The 24,762-nt window shown below is 38.4% G+C and overlaps 1 non-coding gene across 1 annotated transcript; it reads left to right on the forward strand.

Moving 5' to 3' along the window:
- Nucleotides 1–8,061: 8,061 nt before the first annotated feature.
- Nucleotides 8,062–8,134, forward strand: Trnak-cuu (transfer RNA lysine (anticodon CUU)). Its single transcript has one exon. It is a non-coding gene; the product is annotated as a tRNA-Lys (tRNA).
- Nucleotides 8,135–24,762: the final 16,628 nt, after the last annotated feature.

The raw sequence follows: 24,762 nt of genomic DNA on the forward strand, positions 1-24,762 counted from the left end.
TGCCGATTCCGCCGATGCAGTGCATGCTGCGGCCCGGACTGCGGTTACTGACTTTCCAGCAAAACCCATAAAACCGCCTTTCAGCACTAATTAAAATTAATTTCCATCACACGCAGCATGTGGTGGTGGCCGCAACCGCGACACGGCGACAAACGGTCCCAATCACATTCCTCCCGGTGACCGTGAGTGTCCCGTCCCAGAGCTTGGCGGCGATCCGAAATGGTGTGTCAAAAACAACCACGATACGATAAATTCAGCGGCCTGCTAATGAACTCATTAACTGATCATAATGGGAGAAGTAAAATCAGCTTCGCGGTGTCGAATGTGCTGTAGATAGTACCTACGGGCGGCAAACGGTTCGTCACTTGTACCGAAACGTGTGAATCGAAGTCACCCACTTTCACCTTTCCCAGCGGCTGCTGGCGGTGAACAGATCGCACCGACAAAGCAACCCCGTTCTGCACCGAACGACTATTAATTGGTAAATGAGCGCAATCGGGACCGGATTTTAGGTTCCGAAAAAAAAACACGAATAGGAATTTGCCTGTGCCCCAGAGAAGGGTAGCTGGCGTGGCAAAGCGGGATTGTGGTGTGAGAGCGAAAGGGACGCAGGGAGGAATTAATTTTCCGTCTATGCTTTTCAATTAATGCTGCTACTCATTACGGTTCCTTGTTAGATGATTGGATGGAATGAGGGAGGGTTCAATGTTTGGAAAGAGGGAAGCAACAGTTTAGGGTGTGCTTGTGCTAGGGGATAACGGAATCCTAGATAATGGAATACTGTTGCTATAAAAACGTTCTAGGGAAGCTTTCAACTGTTGGTTCGTGTCTAGGAAGTAAAGAGAACCGTTTCGTCTATCCTATTCCATTTGGATATACAAGGATATTTTAGCTATGCATACCTCATTATCCTTTGGGACTATTGCAAAAAAGGTGTCGCTTTGCGCTTAGATACGCCCGAAGTCAGCAATATTTATCACCGCTGGAGAAAGTCGAACTCAATTATTGTTTGCAATTTTTCGTGTTACAGAATTTTCGTGAATGTAAATCTGTTTCCTTTTTGTGAGGAAACGACAAGATAATGAATGGTCTATGGAATCCGGACAAAACTGTTTGAGAAATGCATACTCGTAAAAAGCACAGTCTGGACTCCCAACTTGTTTAGAGCCATAAATCGCTCCGCTACTATAGCAAAATAAACCATTAAATCAACCTGTGCGTTGATTTTTCTACTTGCTAAAGCAAATTTACAATGCCTCTAACTAATATCCCGTGCAAATTCTCTTGGGTTCAAACACCACAAAACCCTATAAAAATACCATAAACATGGTCCGGGTCAAATTTTACAACCATCAAAACACCATGAAATGGTCTCAAAAACCCGTAAATACACCAGAATGTGGTTTTTAAATGGGATCCTTCGGACCATAGTGATAGTGTTTTCACGGGTTGAACCCATTCCAAACACTCTCAAAACATCATTCAGAGGTGCAAAAATTGTAATTATACTTTCAATCATTCAGATAGGATTAGGTTTCACCTTTACAACGAAGGTAAAATTGTTTGTCCATAAGCACTCGTTCAGAAGTTATACATCTTATAACTCAATTACCGTGAGTGACAGAGACAACATGTCTTCTGCAAAATTTATAAAAATACTCTCCTCTACAACTTTGTCGAAGACGGCCAAACGCTATCTCTTTCAGTTCAAAAGTCAAATTTTCTGTAGCGTACTATGGTCAATTTATAATTTAATTAAAAATAATATTGCCAGAAGATGACGCTTTTGACACACACAAACGTTGTAGAATATATGAAATCGCTAATATGGGCAGAATTGACTCCAATGAATTAAGTACCTCATAACGCTGTTTTGAGCCACGTTGGGATGGTAGATATAACGTCGCTTAGGAGTAGAGCTACCGTTTGTAAGTAGGGGTTTCCCCGCTACTCGGGTTCTTATTTGCCCGGCGTACCCTTTACTTCAGGGCGGCCTAGGTGCCTCTACAGAATTTCGGATTTTCGTAACAACAAACAAAAAGGAAAAATAAATATATTAAATTTTACCGTGTATTATTTTCACCTACTCTCCCTTCACTGTACACTGCTGCTGCGGGCGGATAGGCGGGTGGTTTCCTCCGACCGGCCGGGACAGCAACGGCCGAGTTCTCCCTTGATCGTTGGCTGCTCCGGCAGCGGTCCTTGACTTTTAGCTAGGGAGGTGAGCTTTGCTCCTTTGTTGGAACCTCCCTAGCGACGATGGCGAACTGTCGCCGGATCGACTTGCTCGCCGCAAATGATCCCGGAAGTCACCGCAGTGCACTTCCCAGGGGGAACCTTTGTCCGCCCTGCTTCGTTCTCCTTGGCGATTAACTGTGGAGGAGAGCTAGGCTCGTTCGACTGATCCTCCACAGTGAGAACGGTCGGTGATACGATTCCTTAATGTTTAGCCGGGGTAGCGAAAACACTCCTTGACGTTTAGCTTACCCCTTAATGGCGAATCGACACCGCGTTTACGTGTGCCCGAACCACGGGCCGGCACTCTTCGACGGATTAAATTGCCGTCGCACGCGCGCACTCTACCTCACTGGCACTAGTGGCGGGAAACTGTCCCGAAAAAGTATCGAATATTTGGGGCGTCTGTTCACTGCCGTGGTTCGTCACTATCTATGATACTGCGCGAACAGTGGTTCAATCGCCATGGTAGCCCGGAAATTCTGCTAAGCGACAATGCCTCCACTTTCACCTCGAAGGAGTTCAGTCAATTCATAAAAGAAACCAACGTCAAACATTGGCTGAACTCCCGCTATCATTCGCAGGCTAACCCAGTGGAGCGAACAAATCGCTCGATAGACACCGCAATCCGGGCATATGCTCGAACCGAGCAGCGCAACGGGGATGTCCACATCAGTGATGTGGAGCGCATCCTAAATACTACCGTTCATTCCTCCACTGGGTTTAGTCCTCATTTCATTATACACGGGTGTGAAATTGCATCTGCCGATGACTTCAGCAGGATTTCCGGTGAGGGTGACCTAGAAACAAGACACAAACAGATAGACAAAATCCGGGAGATTGTGGTCAAAAGTTTGGCAAAGGCAAGCGAGGGCATTCGACATCAGTACAACTTGCGTCATCGAAAGTTCTCCAAACCTTTTGAAACGGGACAAATGGTGTACCGTCGAAACATGAAGTTGTCGAATGCACTCGAGTCTTACAATGCTAAACTTGGACCACAATACTTACCGGCAAAAATTATCGCCAAAAGGGGTGTATCCTCCTACGAGCTGAAGGATTTAGCAGGTAAAAATCTCGGAGTTTGGCCAGCAAATCTCCTTAAACCAGCATAAAAAAACTTTTCCGTGCCGTTTGTGGACTGACGGTAGGGTTCGTCGCGGTGCGGATGTGGGCGGTAAATAGATAGTCCGCACCGCAACCGCAAAAAAATAATAAAACCGCACCGCTTACCGCAACCGCATTGCATTTACCGCACCGCACCGCGCGGTAATGCGGTAAATGCGGTAAAAATTATGCATTATAAAAATTGTGTTGAAAAATTAATCATTTGTTTTGTGTAGCCATATATAGTAAAATGTTATTCTTATTTACACGAAAATTACCTTTGACGGACTCCTCAGAATGTAACATTTATGAAAATATTCAACTTTGCAAGTTTTATTAAGAGTGGTAAGGGTTTTGGCGTGAAAAAAACACTTTTTCTCGATTTTTTTGAAACTTTGCGTGAAGCGAACTGATCAAAACGTTTGTACATTATAGTGTATCATTTCAATAACATGCTGTAATTTTTCCATGCAAAAATCTGGTATCTGGAAAAATATGATTTGCGGTGTTACCTTCCATTCAAAAACTACTTAACCGATTTCTTTCAAACTTTGTATACAGATTCTATGTAAAAATACCTAACCCCCACGTTAAAGTTTCGAGATAAATTTTCAATTAAGGCAAAAACTGTCCAAACCATGCAAAATTTGGAATCTGGGATAACTTTGACATTTGTCAGCAGACCTTGAGGCAGACTTTGAGAAACACAACAAAAATCGCAATGCCCTACACTAACTTCGAAAGCTTTACTTTCAAAAAGTTACAAAATACTCCTAACTGAAAAAATTATTCGTTAATATGGTAGAAAATATTCCCAGTTGGACGAACGATGGACGCACGCGAAAAAAAATTCCTCCAAATTCGTTTGGTTTGATGATGATAATTACATTCTTTGGATTGTTTTTAAGTCATAGTATCATTAGTTCATTTCTAAGTTCTCCAAATTAATCAAAATTCACTGTCGAGAAAATGCCATTGAAAAGGATTCATAATTCCACGATTACCAAGAGGAATCAGGAGAAATGATGCATTTTGTAATTGAATTTGACAGAAAAATTCAATTGTTTTTCAATGATTGGATTTTGCGTTTTATGTATTTGAAAAGGTTCGTTTGTAATTTTTTTCTTTGAAGTATAAAACAAATAGTTTTCAAAATATGTCGTAAAAATAATGGTGCCAAATTATATTGGGCACAGCTTATAGATTTTATTTCTTAGTAACAGTATGTTTTATCATATTTGAATGACCAAAATGTAAAAAATCAAATTGCGATAGGTCGAATACAGATTATATTCGGATTTCTTTTCAAATCATTGTCAAGTCTATGAAAATTAGAGCAATTAAATGTTTATCATGTTTCTCTATTGTAGGGTAATAAATAAAAATCGAACGTTCTGAGAGAGAGAGAGAGAGAGAGAGAGAGAGAGAGAGAGAGAGAGAGAGAGAGAGAGAGAGAGAGAGAGATGTTCCTAATAATGAGATTGCTAAGCATTCGTTCAGAAAATAAATCTAGTTGCGTCCTTCTCAAATGGTAAAAGTCATAGTTTTAATTCACTTTTTAATGCAGACTGCATACTTTATCAATTATTTTTTGAAGCGCGGTTGCGGTAATACCGCGCGGTAAATGCTCATTTCCCGCACCGCATCCGCGGGAAAAAGTATCTCACCGCACCGCAGTTTTTGCGGTGCGGGTGCGGTAAATACCGCGCGGTTGCGGTAATTACCGCAACCGCGACGAACCCTAACTGACGGTATGCTTTTCTATGGATTACTCACTTGGGAGTTTTCCAAAAGCAGCCGTCAGTTCCCGACGGCAACAACACGGACTTTGGTCCTAATAAAAAAAAACAAACATTTCTCCGTCTTCTCTATTTTTATTGTGGAAGACCAACTCTGCCGCGAGAAGGTTCTTCAACACCTTCCTGCAATTTTTCAGAGCCACATTCACGCAGTGTGGTAAACAAACATCCGACAAACATATATGAACTGGCACCGGTGACGGTTACGGTGGGTAGAATCCTCCACTTAAAACAAAAACAAGTACACTACACCGTACCGTCATTCGGTCAACGGTTGCATTAACCTGACACTTTCTGCAGTGTTCAGCAAACAAAACAATTCTTTTGCGCCCCACTCGCGCAGTGAGGTAATCAAACAACTACAGTAAACGTATGCCCCGGGACCTGGCACGGCAGCGGCGAAGTGGAATTCCCACACTTTAAAACATATAAATTTTACACCGTGCGAGTTTTTAGGGTCCCGAACGCATCAAAAAAAAACTTTCAGCCGTGTTCGGCAACATAAATTTTTTTTCCAAAAACCCCTCTTCATGGGGAACACTCGCACCTACGGGTGCACAAAATTATATATAATTTCCCAGAACATTAAAAAAAAATCACCAATCCTTTCTTCGGCAGGGACCGTTAATTTCGCGCCACTAGTTCCCAACCGGCAGGAATCCCGCGACACGAACGAACGGGTTAGAAACGCGAAAACAACACATCGTCCACGGCGATTTCGCAATACCGAACTTGTTTTGATTTTGGTTCATTCATCCTGTCGATGGATGACACCATTATCGATTTGGACATTTTCCCCGATGTTCGCATCAATGCTCTGCATCATGCAGGTGTAGCCCGATTTGGATCAGAGTAGTGTGAGTGGAAGAGCAAATGGGGTAAAACGATACCGCGTCTTCGATTTCGAATCAAATAATAAAGTTTTATTTCGCATAATTTTGGGTTTGTGGTTAAACCTGGGATGGTTCGTTTGATTCCAGCGGGAATCATTTTGATATTTTAAAATTATGCGAAAGACATTCTTTGGTCCCTCTCAAACGTTTCTTTTCCAATGTACGAAGCGTTTTGAGGCGAAAAGGGACGAATGTACAAAATTTTTTGTCCGGAATGTCTGTGAGTGGGAGAAACGATGACGTGTTAAGCGGTATGGTATGTGTGAATGTATGAGTGCAGAATCATATTGAAGGAATGAATGCATGTGTGAATGATAAGATGAAATTGTTTTGGGGTCAGTTCGAAGCGCTTATCGGAATGTGAATGATCGAGTAGGCCAGTGATTGAGAATGAATGAATGGGATAATTGTATGAATGTATTTGGATTGAAACCCCAGCACAAGCTTGTAGTATTGGTACCGTTAGGACACGAAAGACATTTTTGGACAGTCGATGAAAGAAACGAACAATGTAATGCCGACAACCGTTCCCCTGCAAGTTGAAACATTGAAAATTGTCAATGCCACTTGCAGAATTTTGGGATTTTCGAGTTGTTACCGATCTTGTATTCGGATTGGATTTAGGGTTCAACCCATAACCGAATAATGACGATGGCTGATAGCCTCTCGCTTCGCGTATGCTGTCAGTATTATCAGACCAAACACAGGCAAACTTTTCACCAATGAGGACATCCGGTCGATTATTTTTTTGATGAATTTTGATAAATTGCGGAAGAAATAATTAGGTGTAGTTAGTTTTTCTTTGTTTATTGATTTATTTATTCATTGCGTATTATTATTGTATCGGTGTTAGGTGTTAGGTTAGAAAAAAATTGTTGTCAATTTTTTTCCACCCGGTGTGGGCGAGATTGTAACCCGTCAGGGTAACAATTTAGCACTGGGTGGAAATATACCTATTTGTGCGTACTCTCTCCGTAGAGTGTATTGTTATTGCAACATAACTCACCGCTGTTCCTTATGATCGTTCACTTTTTCTCGTAAATTTTGTTTGTTTTAGCTTTTGTGAACGATTTTGTTGGTCTAGATAGGTGTAGAAAATTTTGTTTCATATTTCTGTATAAATAACATAGGGCTTAGGTAGGCCACCGCTCTCCTCTTGCTGCAATAAGTGTGCTGGATATGCTGCACATAGCGATGACAGCTATGCGGCGGTACTGTTTTTTGGTGCTGGTTTTGGTGTTTGTTTTGGGTGAGTGGAAAAGGCGGCCATCGTAAAAAGGTGAGTTAGTTTCGGACCACGTTGCAGTTCGGTTTGTTTTCGGTAGTGACCGGTTTGTTTTTGGAAAGTCCAACCCGCCAAATAACGCGTGTGTGCGGAAGTAAATTCCCGCAAAAGTACCGGCTCGTGGTTCGAGAACTCTGGTCTGGTGTCGGGTCGCCGATTAGGGAAGCTAAGCGTTAAGGAGCCACTCGCTTTCCCGGCTAACCATAAAGGACCCAGAAGACGCCTTTCCGCTCTCGCTGTGAAGGATTAGCCGAACGAGCCTAGCTCTCCTTCACAGCTAAACGTCAAGGAGAGCGAAGCAGGGTGGCCAAAGGTGCTCCCTGGGAAGTACACTGCGGTGACTTCTGGGATCTCTCGCGGGGAGCGAGTAGATCCGGCGATAATTCGCCATCGTCGCTAGGGAGGTTCCAACAAAGGAGCTAAGCTCACCTCCCTAGCTAATTGTCAAGGACCGCTGCAGGAGCAGTCAACTCAAATCGGGAGAACTTGGCCGTTGCTGTCCCGGCCGGTCGGACGAGACCACCCACCTTTCCGCCCAGCAGTAGCAGATTAGCAGCAGCAGCAGTGGAGAGAGTTGGAGGAAATAAACACGGTAAAATTAAATTTATTTGTTTTGTTTACCTTTTTTTGTGTTGTGACGAAAATCCGAAATTCTGTAGAGGCACCTAGGCCGCCCTGAAAAGAAGGGTACGCCGGGCAAACAAGAACCCGAGTAGTGGGCAAACCCCTACTTACATTTGGCGCCCGGCTAGCTCAGTCGGTAGAGCATGAGACTCTTAATCTCAGGGTCGTGGGTTCGGGCCCCACGTTGGGCGCCAAATGTAAGTAGGGGTTTGCCCACTACTCGGGTTCTTGTTTGCCCGGCGTACCCTTCTTTTCAGGGCGGCCTAGGTGCCTCTACAGAATTTCGGATTTTCGTCACAACACAAAAAAAAGGTAAACAAAACAAATAAATTTAATTTTACCGTGTTTATTTCCTCCAACTCTCTCCACTGCTGCTGCTGCTAATCTGCTACTGCTGGGCGGAAAGGTGGGTGGTCTCGTCCGACCGGCCGGGACAGCAACGGCCAAGTTCTCCCGATTTGAGTTGACTGCTCCTGCAGCGGTCCTTGACAATTAGCTAGGGAGGTGAGCTTAGCTCCTTTGTTGGAACCTCCCTAGCGACGATGGCGAATTATCGCCGGATCTACTCGCTCCCCGCGAGAGATCCCAGAAGTCACCGCAGTGTACTTCCCAGGGAGCACCTTTGGCCACCCTGCTTCGCTCTCCTTGACGTTTAGCTGTGAAGGAGAGCTAGGCTCGTTCGGCTAATCCTTCACAGCGAGAGCGGAAAGGCGTCTTCTGGGTCCTTTATGGTTAGCCGGGAAAGCGAGTGGCTCCTTAACGCTTAGCTTCCCTAATCGGCGACCCGACACCAGACCAGAGTTCTCGAACCACGAGCCGGTACTTTTGCGGGAATTTACTTCCGCACACACGCGTTATTTGGCGGGTTGGACTTTCCAAAAACAAACCGGTCACTACCGAAAACAAACCGAACTGCAACGTGGTCCGAAACTAACTCACCTTTTTACGATGGCCGCCTTTTCCACTCACCCAAAACAAACACCAAAACCAGCACCAAAAAACAGTACCGCCGCATAGCTGTCATCGCTATGTGCAGCATATCCAGCACACTGATTGCAGCAAGAGGAGAGCGGTGGCCTACCTAAGCCCTATGTTATTTATACAGAAATATGAAACAAAATTTTCTACACCTATCTAGACCAACAAAATCGTTCACAAAAGCTAAAACAAACAAAATTTACGAGAAAAAGTGAACGATCATAAGGAACAGCGGTGAGTTATGTTGCAATAACAATACACTCTACGGAGAGAGTACGCACAAATAGGTATATTTCCACCCAGTGCTAAATTGTTACCCTGACGGGTTACACGTTTACACAGATTTATCTGTAGGGGAGAGTGAGGACACTTGATCCTTGGGGATATTTAATTCCCCGGCCATATCTCCTAATCTATACGCATAAAGTTATCACAATATAAAAAGAAAATGAAGTATTTGGTCGTTTATGATGTTTAAAAAACAAATCTGATGCATTACATTTGTTTTGGAAAAGTTATATAATATTTTAGAAAATATGTGTTTAAATCCATCTTGAAGATCTTTCCAAAAAAAATTTTAACGGTTGTATGAGATCTTAGAACCAATTATTTGTGAATATTTTCAAGTACGATTACTTTCTAAGTACTTTTGCCTGGAAAAACAAGGAAAAAAATTCACAATGCATACAAAAAAATTAAATTTTGTTCACCTCATGCAACAAGTATCTTTGATCCCTTTTTTTACAATGGAGAAGACGTTTACGTACTAGGCCAGTACACGGGGTGTACTGGGGGCGAGTCGGGCTCGAATGATCACGCTGCCATTAATACCGTCTAAACTCCATTGGGCTCCGCCATCGTTCCCCCCAGGGACTACCTCTCGGTATTACTTCTGGGGGGATCCAGATCTTTGATCCCTGTAACACTGGGTATTCTTAATCCCTATCATTAGTTCTCTCAAACACTTTTTTATTTTTATTTTTTATAAACGAGTTGTCGTAATTGGCAGTGACGAATCGGTTTATGAATAACGCTGTACATTTGCGTTCCAGATTGTGTAAATCAATTTCTCCTCTACACTTGGGCAGAACTATTTGATAAAAACTTACTCTAATGCCAAAGAAAGGTGCCAATCAGACTTTTTACTTTGGCACAATATTTGTTATTAATATTTATCACAGAGACCGTATACCACAGCTGCGATGATACGAAGGTGCTTAAAAAAATACTTTCTGTAGCAAGTTTAATTTTCTTGTTTGATTCGCTCTCAAAATATTTGACACTTTGTCGATTGTTGAGACCCAATTTTCAGTTATCATTTGTTTTAGTGAATTTGTGTACCAAATTCCTAAAATTTTTATTTTTTCCTCTGTTTTAATCCATAAACTTTTTGATAAATCTGTTCGTGTTTGCATAAATCCAATTTCGAATGCTTTTGATTTTTCCAAATTTAATTTCGCACCTGAGACTCTACAAAAATGTTGAATAATTTGTTTAATTCTGTTTCAGTCTTCCATGTTATTTACAATCAATGAAATATCATCCGCGTATTCGTTTAATAGATCTAAATTATTTGAGCATGCTCTCAAAAATTTTTTCATTAGTGATTCTAAATATAATACAAACATATTCATGGAAATTGGATCCCCTTGTCTAACTGACCTTTCTATTTTTATTTCTCGTGTCAAAGACCCGTTCAACAAAATTTTCGAGAATGATATATCAAGAGTCTTTTTAATAAAATCAATAAATCTTTGATTCAAGCCCACTTTAGTCAGTGTTTTAATCAAAAACATCGGTTCTACTATATCAAACGTCTTTTCAAAATCGAATGACGCCAGAAGGGATTTTTTTCTTTTTGTAACATAGCTCAACTATTCTATCCCGAATGGAGCATGTTGCTTCAAATATATATATATATATATATATATATATATATATATATATATATATATATATATATATATATATATATATATATATATATATATATATATATATATATATATATATATATATATATATATGTATGTATATATATATATATATATATATATATATATATATATATATATATATATATATATATATATATATATATATATATATATATATATATATATATATATATATATATATATATATATATATATATATATATATATATATATATATATATATATATATGTATGTATGTATGTAATGTTTCGATTATATCACTATGCGTTTACATCACCCTCGATTATATCACGGTTTTGTCTCGATTATATCACGCTCGCGCAGAAAAAGCACACTACATTATGATCCAGTTAAGCCATATGTTGTGTCCTGGCACTTTTAATATTTTTTACAATTAGTTTGCTTATTTACATGTACGGTAATGAGCCTATTAGTGGGTTTCGGACTATATCGTCAAGGGTTTATGTATGATGAGGTCGATCAAGAAGTCGAACTTTTTATTCTTTCATCTTAAAGTATGAATTCTTAAGAAAGTATCTTAAATTTTTATAAAGGTCTAAGCAGCAAAAGCAAAGTTATAGCACTATTCATCTTATTCCTTTACGTGGGCGGAGGGCGTGGCGTAAAACTTTAAACGTGAATAATCTCGTAATCATGTTTTACCAGAAACGTTGTTGTAATCACTAGGATTGTCGAAATATCTTGCGACCGATTCCAATTTTTGTTTTAAATTCTTCGTAACACATTTGCCGTGTCCTAAAGCGGGTGTCTGGCGTACCGGATAAAAAAATTGACTGCTTTTTTATTCGCTTAATTGTTAGTTATCCGCAGGAAAATCTAACAAAATAATGAGAAAAACAAAATACGCAAGATTTGTATGCCGAGATATGCATTTTCTCTTGAATTGATGTGAATACTTTTCTTTTGGAAGGACATCAAGAATTGGAGATGTGACTATTTTAATGAATGTTGATACAACGAGGAATGAATCGTAGTCTCTTCGAATACATTGACTTTAATAGTCAAGATATTTGCCAAAAACTTTAACGTGCCAGATTCCTTCAAGTTTAGTTTTGGGTAGTTCAACAATTTTAAGAAAAGGTACGGGATACGTAAAGTGAAGTTGTGTAGGGAAAAATTGATCCGCCGATGCCATACCATTTGACCCAATGCGTTGAACAAAGATGGCAGACGGCTGCTCTAACCAACGGCTTTAAATAGGATGTGTGATAATAGAAACATGGCAAAAATAGGCTCATTACCCTACAGTGATTAATTTTTTTGACTAACTTTAACTTTTATGACTTTTTGAAATATACATGGGTTAATGCTTAAATGTAATTTTTTGTTTTGCTTTGAACATATTACGTTTCAAATATATCACGCTAAAATACAGAACGACCGTGACATAATCGAAACATTACTGTATTTTCTGATACTCAAATATTGTATTTTTTATTCATAAAATTTCATCTCAAATTCGCTAACTGCCCAAATTATTTTATTTTTTAAACAAGCACTCATGAGAGAGCATTCAACAATAAGTTTTTCGCATCTAAAATCTCTGCGATTTATTTTTCAAATAGTCATCAATAAACCAAGTCAAAGAAAGTTTGTCGGAAAATACTGGTTCAATCGAGTAGAAATCTAAAAAATGCTTGTTTCATGTTTGTACCACTGATTTGATAGTGGCGCTAGTATACCATCACCATATGAGTGTCATGAACAACGATAGCACAAGAGTGATCATACCAACCGGTAACGCGGGTGACGTCGTGTGAACTATCGAATGCGAATTGCCAATTGACATAGCTTAATTTGATACATGTAATAAATTATACAAAACTACTCTTGCAGGAATGATTTTCGATAAAAAATTGGAGATTTTGCTCAAGTGCGACGGGCCATGTTGTTTGAATCTGTCATCATTACGCTTTTGGTTTCCCCATGCGTTAGTCGCCGATTTATCCTACTTTCCGGTTAAGATATTGACGATTTATCAGTTTCTCAGAACATTTCAAATTCGACGTTCAATAATAGTAAATATAAATGCGAATTTCTCTCGCCAGTAATTTATTTTGCCATAGGCAACTGGCGCATATGGTATATTTCACTGAGAAAAATTAACAAACCGAATACATAACATAGAAGTTCAATAAAGTTAAAGGTCTGTAACCCTCAACAGTATTTTGGCTGGTCTCTTTTGTACTACTGCAATAATCCCATCACAATTTTTTTCTCCAAATTACCCAGTAGCATGCAATTTATCACGGCTGTAATTTCCGTTGTAATTATATTCCAGCAGTCTAAACAAAATTCTTTAGGCAGACCGTCTAATCCAGGAGGTTTTTTCGAAGCACTGGTTTTAATGGTGGAAAACACTTCTTCGTCGCAAACCTCATCCATCAGTCTATCATTTTCTTGTGTATCAGTAGGAATAGAAGTTCCTGGTGTAATCATTTAGAATCTGATCTGAATCGAACTTGTTAATACGGAGAATCAAACAAAGATCCCGAAGATTTTTGATTTTAAGCGCTTGAGCTGGATCCAAGGCTCATCTAAGAGTTTTAGGATCACTCCAACCTGAAGTAGCACCATATGCGCCAGTTGCTTATGGCAAAATAAATTACTGGCGAGAGGAATTCGCATTTATATTTACTATTATTGAACGTCGAATTTGAAATGTTCTGAGAAACTGATAAATCGTCAATATCTTAACCGGAAAGTAGGATAAATCGGCGACTATACATAACAATTTTGCGGTGACCAATAAACCCTAAATTTATTGAACTTCGACTTTAAAATTATAACAAGAACACTCAAATTTAGATTGAACAAATTAATGCCATTATTAATTAGTTCCAATCAAAAAAGTGCACATCCATAATATATATATATATATATATATATATATATATATATATATATATATATATATATATATATATATATATATATATATATATATATATATATATATATATATATATATATATATATATATATATATATATATATATATATATATATATATATATATATTATGGATGTGCACTTTTTTGATTGGAACTAATTAATAATGGCATTAATTTGTTCAATCTAAATTTGAGTGTTCTTGTTATAATTTTAAAGTCGAAGTTCAATAAATTTAGGGTTTATTGGTCACCGCAAAATTGTTATGTATAGTCGCCGATTTATCCTACTTTCCGGTTAAGATATTGACGATTTATCAGTTTCTCAGAACATTTCAAATTCGACGTTCAATAATAGTAAATATAAATGCGAATTCCTCTCGCCAGTAATTTATTTTGCCATAAGCAACTGGCGCATATGGTGCTACTTCAGGTTGGAGTGATCCTAAAACTCTTAGATGAGCCTTGGATCCAGCTCAAGCGCTTAAAATCAAAAATCTTCGGGATCTTTGTTTGATTCTCCGTATTAACAAGTTCGATTCAGATCAGATTCTAAATGATTACACCAGGAACTTCTATTCCTACTGATACACAAGAAAATGATAGACTGATGGATGAGGTTTGCGACGAAGAAGTGTTTTCCACCATTAAAACCAGTGCTTCGAAAAAACCTCCTGGATTAGACGGTCTGCCTAAAGAATTTTGTTTAGACTGCTGGAATATAATTACAACGGAAATTACAGCCGTGATAAATTGCATGCTACTGGGTAATTTGGAGAAAAAAATTGTGATGGGATTATTGCAGTAGTACAAAAGAGACCAGCCAAAATACTGTTGAGGGTTACAGACCTTTAACTTTATTGAACTTCTATGTTATGTATTCGGTTTGTTAATTTTTCTCAGTGAAATATACCATATGCGCCAGTTGCCTATGGCAAAATAAATTACTGGCGAGAGAAATTCGCATTTATATTTACTATTATTGAACGTCGAATTTGAAATGTTCTGAGAAACTGATAAATCGTCAATATCTTAACCGGAAAGTAGGATAAATCGGCGACTAACGCATGGGGAAACCAAAAGCGTAATGATGACAGATTCAAACAACATGGCCCGTCGCACTTGAGCAAAATCTCCAATTTTTTATCGAAAATCATTCCTGCAAGAGTAGTTTTGTATAATTTATTACATGTATCAAATTAAGCTATGTCAATTGGCAATTCGCATTCGATAGTTCACACGACGTCACCCGCGTTACCGGTTGGTATGATCACTCTTGTGCTATCGTTGTTCATGACACTCATATGGTGATGGTATACTAGCGCCACTATCAAATCAGTGGTACAAACATGAAACAAGCATTTTTTAGATTTCTACTCGATTGAACCAGTATTTTCCGACAAACTTTCTTTGACTTGGTTTATTGATGACTATTTGAAAAATAAATCGCAGAGATTTTAGATGCGAAAAACTTATTGTTGAATGCTCTCTCATGAGTGCTTGTTTAAAAAATAAAATAATTTGGGCAGTTAGCGAATTTGAGATGAAATTTTATGAATAAAAAATACAATATTTGAGTATCAGAAAATACAGTAATGTTTCGATTATGTCACGGTCGTTCTGTATTTTAGCGTGATATATTTGAAACGTAATATGTTCAAAGCAAAACAAAAAATTACATTTAAGCATTAACCCATGTATATTTCAAAAAGTCATAAAAGTTAAAGTTAGTCAAAAAAATTAATCACTGTAGGGTAATGAGCCTATTTTTGCCATGTTTCTATTATCACACATCCTATTTAAAGCCGTTGGTTAGAGCAGCCGTCTGCCATCTTTGTTCAACGCATTGGGTCAAATGGTATGGCATCGGCGGATCAATTTTTCCCTACACAACTTCACTTTACGTATCCCGTACCTTTTCTTAAAATTGTTGAACTACCCAAAACTAAACTTGAAGGAATCTGGCACGTTAAAGTTTTTGGCAAATATCTTGACTATTAAAGTCAATGTATTCGAAGAGACTACGATTCATTCCTCGTTGTATCAACATTCATTAAAATAGTCACATCTCCAATTCTTGATGTCCTTCCAAAAGAAAAGTATTCACATCAATTCAAGAGAAAATGCATATCTCGGCATACAAATCTTGCGTATTTTGTTTTTCTCATTATTTTGTTAGATTTTCCTGCGGATAACTAACAATTAAGCGAATAAAAAAGCAGTCAATTTTTTTATCCGGTACGCCAGACACCCGCTTTAGGACACGGCAAATGTGTTACGAAGAATTTAAAACAAAAATTGGAATCGGTCGCAAGATATTTCGACAATCCTAGTGATTACAACAACGTTTCTGGTAAAACATGATTACGAGATTATTCACGTTTAAAGTTTTACGCCACGCCCTCCGCCCACGTAAAGGAATAAGATGAATAGTGCTATAACTTTGCTTTTGCTGCTTAGACCTTTATAAAAATTTAAGATACTTTCTTAAGAATTCATACTTTAAGATGAAAGAATAAAAAGTTCGACTTCTTGATCGACCTCATCATACATAAACCCTTGACGATATAGTCCGAAACCCACTAATAGGCTCATTACCGTACATGTAAATAAGCAAACTAATTGTAAAAAATATTAAAAGTGCCAGGACACAACATATGGCTTAACTGGATCATAATGTAGTGTGCTTTTTCTGCGCGAGCGTGATATAATCGAGACAAAACCGTGATATAATCGAGGGTGATGTAAACGCATAGTGATATAATCGAAACATTACTGTATGACGAATTCTAGCGATTCAAAGGTGGTAAAATTTAGTACGGTTATATGTGTCATCCATTCGTAACACTAAGTAAAGCTAATTACAGAGCCTGGACGTGGTGTATAGACGTAAACAGCGTCAAGCAATAATTGGATGTGATCAGTTCAAAATCCGAACCCGACCCGAATCTGAAAATTCGAAATTCGAAAAACTCGAACCTGGCCCGAACCCAACAGTTTAGAAGTTCAAAAACCCGGACCCGACCCGACCCCGAAAAATTCAAATTTAAAAACCCGGAAACCGACCCGAACCCGAAAAGTTCTAATTTATAGAACCTGAACCCGGGTCCGGGTTTCGGGTCCAAAAACCCAAACTCGATCATTTCTAGTCTATCCTAGCGTTTGATGAGTGTTTTAATTGCGAATTAATCATAAATGATGGTATTCGCAGATGAAGTAAAAGCTCTCGTAGATAGTCTTGAACAGGCAAATCAGATTGCTTAGTGCTTAGTTATACGCAGCGTTTCAGGGTCTGCGTTTCTCCAAAGTCAGTAGAGATAGATGGTGTCGATGCCGAGCAGGGTCCGACGTACGAACACCTATTAAAGTACAAGATTAGCTGCTTCAAGGACCTCTCACTTCAACAGGTGAATATTTCGGACTGCAAACAATTGCGTTCAGGAAAAATTAAGAAATCAAGATCATTCATTCATTCGTTCGGCGACTTTCGTACCGATAGGTCGATCTTTCCAGTTTGTGCAGTGTAACGTTACAAAAATAGTGCTAATCCGCTATCAAGGCGATATTGTAAATTTTTCCGTATCGTCGATGTTGCACAATTTTTCTCTTCATCTGTGTTTAGCGCGTTTACCGTTATTTGTCCAGTAGAGCAGTGAAAGTAAGCCGCCTGGATACCAATGTATAGATAAGTTAAGTACCGCTATAATATTACATTTCTCTTCTTGACTCTAATACCAGTCTCCACTGGTTATTAGGCCTTTGCAAAAAAAATGGCTTCCCTTGATAATAGTTTGGTTCAAGGTGAGATGAGTGAAGAAATAAAATTGCCTTTTCGACTGAAATTGTACCCACCCTCCGCAACCGAACCATTTGTAATGGACCAAAGACAAGAAATGGTTGAATCTATTGCAGATTTCTCCAGTTCTGACGTAACGATATACGGCTGTGACGGAAATATCGAAAATTCGCCCTGAAGCGGGCAAACGATATTGCTTGTAACCCGTCAGGGTAACAATTTAGCACTGGGCGGAAATATACCTTTTTTTTACGTATACACTCCGTAGAGTGTATTGTTTACGTAAAATTATGCTCACCACTGTTCCATATGATCGTTCGCTTTTTACGTTAAATTTTGTTTATATTTTTGTTTGTGAACGATTTTGTTAGATCAGATAGGTGTAGTAATTTTTGTTAAATATTTGTATATTAATAACATAGGGTTTAGTCAGGTAACCGCTCTCCTCTCGCTGCGAAAATTGTGCGGACTATGCTGTACCATAGCGATGACAGCTATGCGGGATGTGCGTTTTTTTGGTGTTGGTGATAGTGGAGTGCGGAAGGCGGCCATCGAGTTAGACAGTGACGGACCACAGCCACGAACAGACGTTCGAAAAACTTATTTCTTTTTTTCGGGACAGTTTCCCGCCACCATAATAAAAGTGCAGTGCGCGCGTGCGACGGCAAATTAAAGCCGTCAGTGTATCGGTTTGTGGTCCGGGCATTCGGAAAAGTCCTGGTGAACGGTCGCCGAAACAGGAAGCTAACTACCAAGAAGCCACTCGCTTCCTCGGCTAAACAAAAAGGACCCAGGTAACACCAGTGCCGTTCTCACTGTTGAGGATTAGCCGAACGAGCCTAGCTCTCCTCCACAGTTAATCGTAAAGGAGAACGAAGCAGGGCGGACAAAGGTTCCCCCTGAGGTAGGTTTCTGCGGAACCTACCTGGGCCATTCACGGGGAGTGAGTGGACCCGGCGATTATTCGCCCCGTCGCTAGGGAGGTTCCAACAAAAGAGCCTTGCTCACCTCCCTGGCTAATTGCAAAGGACCGCTGCCGGAGCAGCCAACGATACCAGCAGGAGAACTCGGCCGTTGGAGTCCCGGCCGGTCGGAAAAAAACCGTCGCCTTCCCGCCGTCATCAGCAGCAGACCGCAAGGAACGACCAGCAGAGGAGAGTTTCGGGAGAATAAACGGTAAAGTTAGAATTTATTTGTTTTTTCCTCTTTTCGTTTGTTATTATACGAAAATCCGAAATTCCGGTAGGAGCACCTAGGCCGCCCTGAAAAGAAGGGTACGCCGGGCAAACAAGAACCCGAGTAGTGGGCAAACCCCTACTTACATGCTGGATACGCGCTTTTTACGAAAGAGTACAGAGTATATGTACCAGCTAATCGGGTTGAAATCTGCGGAGTCATCTCTGATACGAGTTTGCATTGCACGGATCTGCTGACGCGTGGGTTGGCTGCCCTATGCTTCAGCCGGTGATGGTACTAGTGTGTAAACATTTGCATTCAGCGTCAGTCGCAGGTGACAGAAAGAGAACATATGTCAACTCAGACTCTTATCGGGTAACTTTTGCTAGGTCCGCTCTACCTAACTACCCCCTCTTTGATAACATTGTCCATTGACGAAGACGACTGTGAAGATCGCCAGCAGGAAACATCTTCTTCTGTGCCTAGGAGCAATAGAAAAAGGTGGAATATTTCATCCCCAAAGGTTCGTTGTAAAGGCCAGAAGTTGTCATTTCAAGATCCCCCGAAAATAACTAAGTACTGGTGCAAAACCGAGCCAAGTCTTAGAAACCTGAGTTCAGAAAAGGAATTTCCAGGAACATCATAAACCCTAAGTGTTCCCATATCTCAGCCAGAGTAAGAAACAAGTGCTGGGTTAATAAATTTCTTTGACATTGTGGGCCGTATTTTTACACCATTAAATATTTCTGATCCTCTTAAAAACATCTTAATAAGCTTTCTTCCCGCAGTAAAAACATGTTTTGATGCAGTTCACTGCGAAATGGCTCCTACTTTCAGCGATTGTATCCGTCGATGGCCAATTCACCAACGAGGTCACAGTTGCAGAAGCATCATCCCGAAAATCGATTCTTTTAAAATGTTAGTAAATAACTCTAAATGCGATATATTCGCATATTTCGCTATCGACGGCACGCGACGTTAGAAACACGAATGAAGAATTTGATGATATCCAAAAACGCAGTTATTGGCGCAAGTTCGTCGACGGATTAATAAGAGAAACATCGTTGAGCACACTTTAGGGCACTGCTCGACGATTACGAGTAGTACAAAATATTCAAACCGCTGGATATTCGCTTTCGTCATGAAGATCTGTCCGGCCTCTGTCTCGGTACCACCACGATACCGTGAACGCAACACCGTTTTCTATTGTGGTGTTCTCACTTAATCTCTCAATACACACAATAACGCCTCGGTGTTAGAAAGAATTAAATTGCCTGTCTCTACAAAAGAGCGCGTGCTGAATTCATTTGACAAGAATTGTCACTAAAGGATCAATTTTCTCCGGACAATAACTGGAACAGCGTGAGGTGCCCATTCACGAGAATCGATCAGGCTATGCCGAAAACCGATATTGTCGGTGATGAAGTACGGTTGTTTCTGGATGTTTAGCGTAAAGCTGTTGGTGATTTGAAAATTTCGAAAGGCTCGTCGAGCTTAATTCTCAAACCCGACATATGTTCTTGTACTTTGGCTGCATGCTTCTTCGTATAATCTCAGCCGTGTTCGTTTAATAGATGCTTTTGATTAACTGGCCTCATTCTTCTTTTTGTCATTAAATCACAATAATCTTTTCTTCGCAGAATTAGCTACTATTCACTATAGCCTTGGAATCGTTGACACAATTTTCCCTACAGTTTACCAATTCACCGTTTCGGACAGCTTCAGCTCTATTGAGGCTCTTCGTGCGATGAAGGTTCAAAAAGCAATTCTGGTATTTTATGGGAAAGATACGGGAGTCTTTGTGTATTTTATCTGAAAATTTTGACCAGATTGCCTTTGTGTTGGTCGCTTTTCATTGCTCTATACCGGGTAATGAAAAGGCCGACAGGCCCTTAGCAAAGATGGGTGCATTAGAAGGTGACATCTATGAAAGATCTATCTGCTTCAGTCAATTTTTTAGGGGGATAAAAGTGAGTCAGAATTTCATTCGTGTAAGGTCTCAGCTAATGTCCAACCACTACACGTTGAATGCGCATTTGAGACGTATTGGGCTTGTGCCGATGGCTATCACGACATCGAGCACGTTGTCTGGGCATGTGCCGGATATTTCAACGCCAGGTCTCAGTTAAAGGCTTGCCTTCGAGGTAGACAACCCAATACACATTTGAAAAAGTGTCGCAATCATTATAAAAGCAATATTTTACTGAATAATACTGTTTGAGTGCTTAAACAAGTTTTGACGATTTTCTTAAACTACATCGCTCTCAAATAAACTTACGACAATAGAACAGGACGATATTGATTCCTTTCGTGTCCCGAAAAAATTATTCCCGTTTCTTTACAAAATAATTGTGTTAGAATGGCGTTTTCTGAATTTCGAAATAATTTACTAAATAGCGAATAATTGTTAAATTAGTTATGGAAATTGCGCCCGTTAATTTATTTATCGGTTTTGTGCGCTTCACGCGAAAGAAATTTAGCATAGGTCAGATTTGGTAAGGAACTTATTCTCTTCCATTTCTTAAAAACTTAAGCCGTCTTGAGAACTACAAAATGAATTTTGTCTCAAATGAACAAACACAAGTTAGGTAGATGTCTTTAATTTTTTTTACCTGAGTTTGTATTTTTTCGTCTAACCCCACATTCAATAATGAAGGTCCCATTGCAGAAATAAATACCCACATGGAACATTCTGAAACAATTTTATTATTTTTTCTAAATAATTAATCCGACCCAAACCCAAACACCATTCATTTTTTTCGCGCCTCCTGACGTTGAGTTGCACCCCGCAAGCTCAAGCCCGGAAAGGAACGACGTTAAGTTGCAATTACGAATGCAGCGCAGCCGTCTTCTTGAAGGTCAAAGCAGTCAATGAGTGCAGTGCAGGCAAGCGAGCGTTGGCGGATGGATCGATCGATGGATGGATGGTCAGAGTCAGTGTGGCTGCGTGGGAGAGCGCTTATTTTCGGACAATCCTCTACACTCGTGGCTGCATTCAATCTACCATACACTTTAACAGGCCGGACCGACAGCCGGGCAAGGTGAGTTGTCGTGTGCACAAACAGCTGATCCGGTGCCAGCCATGGGGTGAGGGAGGAAATATTGCACACGAAAGATTAATGATGCCGGTTTTGTGTTATATTTATAGTTGCTAGTTGGTCAGATCTCGGCGCGGTGGCACCGTTCGTTCGATCTGTGGAATGCGCACATGTGGAGGTAGGTTTGTTATGGTTATTGTCTTTTGAGTGGTTCAGCAAGCGTTGCATTTACCCACGTGCATCTCAATTGGTTGCCAATCGATATGGAGTGCTTTGGTTTGATAGGCTCGACCGGTTGCTTTGGGAACGGTGTTTAAAGCTAAATGCGTTTTGAGTTTTTAGATTCGATTTGTTTTTAGTTCAATGTCACTTCATTTATTTGCCAACTTTTCACCTAGCATCATAACCTCATCGTTTTTACGAGTCTTTAATTACGCATTTTTATTAATAGTCTTAGGTCTATGCTTATGATAAAATAATTACTGATATTTCCACCGCTTAGGGCCCCTGAATTACAGGTCGTGCTAAATGCGAACGTTGATTGATGATTTCTGCACAACCTGGCGTGAATGGCTTCATCCGATGGCTCGGTTTTGGATCAGAACGAAAATAAAACTAATGACAGCGAGATGACGTTCACCAGAGACTGGTGGGTTCAAGTTGTCCACCACTCTAATCACCCCCTTCGGAGGAACAGGTTAACCTCATCAACCGACTGCTGAGATTGCTACGTTTGTTTTGATTGGACAGATTGAATCTGTCATGTCGTGTTTTCCTGTTGATTTAATTACCAGTTGCTCTCGAGGTTTAATCTTGTTCGATCAGCGACCATGTGTGTATCCGATGATTATGATGGAGTTGTGTCCAACATACGGAAAGCACAAAGCATACCGTGAAGGATTCTGCCAGTTAACACAATAATAGGCATTTTTCGATTTTTGACTTTTTTCTAGATTTTTGTCTTTATTCTTTTCCTTTTGCATTATTTTTGTCTTTTTACAATATTTTCTTTTTTGTAATATGATGTTTCAATTGAAGGTGTTCTTTTTTAGGCATCTGTAACTGCTTTGTAAAAAATATTATGTAATTTCATTGCGACTGGGAATCTGAAAATTCAAAGTATAACTTCGGATTATCGTAATTTACAAGAATACCACAAGAATCTTCAAATTTGGTAAATTCGAGATTTGAAGGTTTTAGGATTTTGTGATTCAAGAATATTAGGATTTTTCAGCTTGAATTTTTCGGATTTTTGGATCTGAGAACTATGAATACATTAGAATTTTGTGTTTTAAAACTTTCAAATATCCTAATTTTTGCATTTGTGGATCTTAAGATCTCCTGATAATCCTATTTTAAAATTGTTGAATCCTCGTATTTTTAAATTATTGGCTTACTAGATCGTTCGAGTATTAATTTTTGGAGTTTCGAACTATAGAATTTTTGATGCTTTGATTTATCGGATTTATAGATTTAACGTTTAACGAATTTGAGATTTTTACGATCACGATTAGAATGATTTTTGATTTGTTTGCCTATCTCGACTTTGTCGTTTATTAACTGTTTTTGATTAGTTCGGTTAGATTTCATTTTTTTTATTTCGAGGTTATCTGTTTATTGGCCTTTTTAAATTATTCTATTTTAGTTGATTTTTTTTCAATTTTTTCGATTTCTTATTTCTTTTTTTTTTTGGTTTTTTAAGTATTCAAAAAATTTAATTTTTCTCGCATCTCCTAATGAAAATTTTTTTCTTATTAATTTCAATGATTTTTAATTTTTTTAAATTTATTTTGATTTCTTCATTTTATTTTGTTGTGCATTCGATTTTTTCGATTTGATTAATTTAAAAAAAATGTTTATTCTTTTGATATTTTTCATTTTCTAAAATTTTGCTACTCTTTGACTGTTTTAATTTTTCATTTTGTTTTGTTTTCAATTAATTCATTCTTTCAATTACTAAAACTATTTTTATTTTTCATTCGATGTTGTTTTCTTTGATATTTTCGATAATTTTCCGGAATTTTTGTTTCTTTTGATTTTTTTCGAACTTGTTTGATTATTTCGACATATTTGATTATTTTTCAACTTCTCAAATTTTTTCAAATATTTTCGATTCTTTAAATGTTTTGAATTTTTCCTTTTACCTTTTGTTATTTTTCATCAGATTGTTGTTTTTCATTCAGATTTTTTTATTGTTTTGATTTTTTTATCAATTATAATGTTTTCAACATCTTTTTGTATTTTAAGATTTTCTTTTATTCTTTTGATTTCGTTTATCCCCTTGATTTTTTATTCTTTTGTGTTTCTTTTTTTTTTGTTTGTTTCCAAGTTTTTTAATCAATTCAATTTTTTTAAATCATTCTTTTTGAAATTTTGAACTATTTGTATTTTCTTCATTTCTGCGATTTTTTCGATTATTTAGACTTTTTCAATTTTTAAGACTTTTTGAAAGGTTCTCGAATTTTTCAAGAATTGTGTTTTTCAAAGTATTGGAGTTTTTCATTTGTTTTAATTTGAAAGTATTTCAATGTTTTAATTATTTTCGATTTTTAGAATCTTTATTGATTTCCTGGATTTTTTTTCAAAATGTAGATTTTTAAGATTTTTTTAATTTTTTTCGATTGCTTCATTTCTTTTTCGATTTCTCGATTTTATCAGGTTATATAAATTTAAATTTTTCAAAGCTTTCGATTTTTAGAGTTTTTCGATGTTTTGATCTTTTCGATATGTCCAATTTGATTATTCACACATTGCATTAGCCTTTTTTAGATTTCATAATTTTTAAATCTTTTTGATCTATTTCGATTTTGTTGTTTAGTTAGGTTTTATCAATTTTTTCGATTTCTTCGATTCTTTCGAAATAATTCAATTCTTTCGGCATTTGCAATTTTTTTGACGAATTGATTGTTTTTTAATTCTTCGATTTTTTCTCTCTTTAATTTGTCCATTTTTTGAGTTTG

This window comes from Topomyia yanbarensis, chromosome 3 (genome assembly GCF_030247195.1).
Source record: "Topomyia yanbarensis strain Yona2022 chromosome 3, ASM3024719v1, whole genome shotgun sequence".
In the NCBI taxonomy this organism is placed as follows: domain Eukaryota; kingdom Metazoa; phylum Arthropoda; class Insecta; order Diptera; family Culicidae; genus Topomyia; species Topomyia yanbarensis.